The following is a 3,423-nucleotide window of genomic DNA, read 5'->3' as shown; positions in this document are numbered from 1 at the left end:
AAAAAAGCCAGTCTCAATGATTCACTTACATGCAACTGAATTATATTTCTGGGTGTGTATACAGACAGTCACACCGTAAAAACTGTAGTTAAAAATCCTTAAGAGGCATACTATTTCTAAAATACAATATGATTTGAAATGATAGACAAAGTATTACGTTTCATGAGGATAGGGTTCAGGGTTAATAAATACGGCACCTGAAGTCCCTCGATCAACATTAACAATTTAGGGACCAAGAAAGCTAAGAGGAAGTAAACATATATAAGATATCCAACCAAAATTCACGTTTATTTCAAGATCGATATAACATATTATTTTAACTTTTGGCAAAAACCAGTGGAAGTTTAGTTTCAGCTACTATCGTTTGAAACCACCTGACATTCACGTGTTGCGGACATGCATTGTATATCAAATTGTCTTCCAAAACTTTTCTTCAAACGTTGTTGCATGTAATGTGACGAACAACAATGTAAACCTGGCAAAACCTTATCTCAAAACATCGGTTTGATGTATTTTCATATACACAACGTTATAATGCATGTCCATTTAAGGACTGAGCTAAAACAATTGGAACAATTTAGTAAAATATTATTATTTTTTTTCTTAGACTCACACATAACAACAATGAAAAAGCTGCCCAGTTATAATGAAAAACGAACACTCATCAAGATTAAAGGTAAAATTTAAAACTACACCTAGAAAATATTAGGACGTATTGCATTAAAGAATTTGTTAAATGAAAACAAACTCAATAACACGTGGCAAGCTAAAAAGTTAATTCTAAAAAGAAGACGTAACTAAAGCGGAGTTTGAACGTCGTGACCAAGTGCTTGGTTGCCTTGCGTTAATTTAAAAAAAAATGAAGTCGAACATGTACGGATTTTAATTCACTGTCATGGTATATTTTGATCTCTTTCAACGGCGACAGATAAGGCATGTCGTACGACGCAGCTCAAACAATATACTCATTCCCTACTTCCTAAATTATTCACCGAGACCGTATTTTTATTTCTTTTACCACCGATGATAGCGTGGGGTAAAGGACAGCCCGGGATGAAATAAGAATGAAATTAGGTCCCGGTAATATATTTCGATTCCACCAAGGATTATTTTTTTCATACTTATGAAAATTCGATGCCCATGTGTTGAACAAAAAAAGCGATTATTGTGAAGCAAAATTATATTATACGGACAATGACATTTGGTAAATTCTTTCTATGACGTCCGAAACAAACTGTGATATGTTTGTCAACATTTTTACCACGACTTTGGACTTCAGATCTTTGAAGCATATCCTATTAGGACACTCTGACATATTTACCACATAAAGTCAAGTGTACGTCTTAAAAAAAAACATTTTAATTTCTTTAATCTATACCTTTTAAGGAACGTGACTATTAAAAACTAGATTTTTTAACCGGAACTTTTGCTTGGTAACTCAATAGTAAACAATCTTCAAAATCATATAGCTACAAGATAACACGTGACCTTGAGTTTTGCGATATATATTCAGCGAAGCCAAAATTTCAACTACTTTTAAAATGATTTTGGCAAGGACAAATTAAGGTAAGTCTAATGCACCAGTAAAACAGTGAATTGAGTAATCCTTACTCAACTTATTACTGGTATAACATCAATGCTGTTATCTGTTCAGTCAGAAGAATTTCCGAATTAATATTGCTCTGTGAGAACGAATTGGATAGTTAGCGATTAATTACTATATTTAAATATTTTAGCGTGTGTGTAATACTTAATATTTAATTTCAGGTTAACAAAGTTATACATATGTATTTGCAACTGAGTTTACAGTAAACTCACGCAATTTATAGAAGTAGAAAAATATATCTTAACAATCAGTAGTTTAATAGTTGATTTCTGTAAAACAATTGTTGCAGCTCAAAAATCTAGAATTCCATGGAGATTAAATAAATCGTGCATTTCAAAACTTGTGTGTAAATTTGGCTTCCTATATGGATAGTTTTGGTCTTGAGAACTACTTTTTTACAATTATGTTTACAATTATATTTTTGGATTCAAATCTTTATAAATATTTAATTCTACGTTGCTGCTGGAACGTTTCTCCTTGAAACACGTGTACAACACATTGGATTCTGCAATTTATATGATTTGTTTTGTATTTGTACCTCACAAACATTTCACTGATCCTTGTTTTAATGATGTTGTCAGGTTTTTATTTAATAATAATTGACCCGATAATTTTGGGTGTGTACCCTCGCTATGCAAGAGGTATACAGAAATCGTAATCATGGTGTCCATCCGTCGTTTTTTTTATATCGTTCTTTCTTTCACATTTTTGTCGTAGCAGTTTTCTCTTTTACTAAAAATCACAGCCACGTGATATTTTGAGAGAGGTTTTATATAGGGACCCCACTTCTTTAGAGTCGATTTTATACTAAAGATGCATTAATTTCTTAATTAATATTTGGGGAGTGGGGTATAATTTAGTGAGCTTTCTTCAAAATTTATCTTAGTTTAACGTATAACGATCTTATATCATCAGCTGACATTGTGTTTCTGTAGTGATAAAAGTACACGTAAATCGATCAAATCAACTGGAGGGAGACTTTGCGTTACCCCTCAAGTAGTTCATTTATTTTTCAATCTAACAAATTTCATATGATATGGCTCGTAAACAAAATTCTGCAAAATGACAACTTTAACATTAAACAAACGAATTAAATCATCAGATATCAGGTAAATAAAAATTAAATTGTAATTATATGTCTTCCATAGGATTTAATAAATGAAAAAGGTATGGTTTTAATATAAATTAAGAATGTGTGAGACCTACTTATATTTATTTGTTATTACAGTTATGTTTTCCCATTTTTTTCCCCAATAAATAGTGTTAATTCATGAAGAAAAGCGCTAAAATTGTACCAGATATAGGACTTGAATAATAAACATGTATATGCTGAGATTTTCCATCGTTCAAGGACTATTGTAAGAGTAATCAAGGGAACCAAGGTTATAGCGGTGATCAAAAGAATGTAATCCAGGGACAAAGACCAGACATGGAAAACAGACATACACAACAAAGAACATAAAGTAACTAAAATCATACATACAACGTAACAAAAGTAAATGAGCAACTCGGACTCCACTAAAAACTGGGAGCATGGACCAGGTGCACCGGTAGGGTAAGCGTCCTCTGCTTTTCTAGAAACACCCGCCGAGTTTTTACAAAAGACATTCGTAAAATTACTTAACTCATATAACATGTTACTTACAATTATCTGCTGAAATTTGATATAAACGGACAATTTCTTTGTTTCAATGCATTGCCAGAATACTTAGCGTAATATATTACTTATCAATCATTTAACATATTTTGTTTTATAAATTTCTATTTATTTTGCCTAATATATGAAAATTATGCAGATAAGAATGTAGTATTATCAA

The sequence above is a fragment of the Perna viridis genome, chromosome 12, assembly GCF_037379345.1.
Source record: "Perna viridis isolate PV_CMFRI_1.1 ecotype Kerala chromosome 12, ASM3737934v1, whole genome shotgun sequence".
Classification (NCBI taxonomy): domain Eukaryota; kingdom Metazoa; phylum Mollusca; class Bivalvia; order Mytilida; family Mytilidae; genus Perna; species Perna viridis.
The sequence above is the reverse complement of the archived record's forward strand: the minus strand, read 5'-3'. Positions refer to the sequence as shown.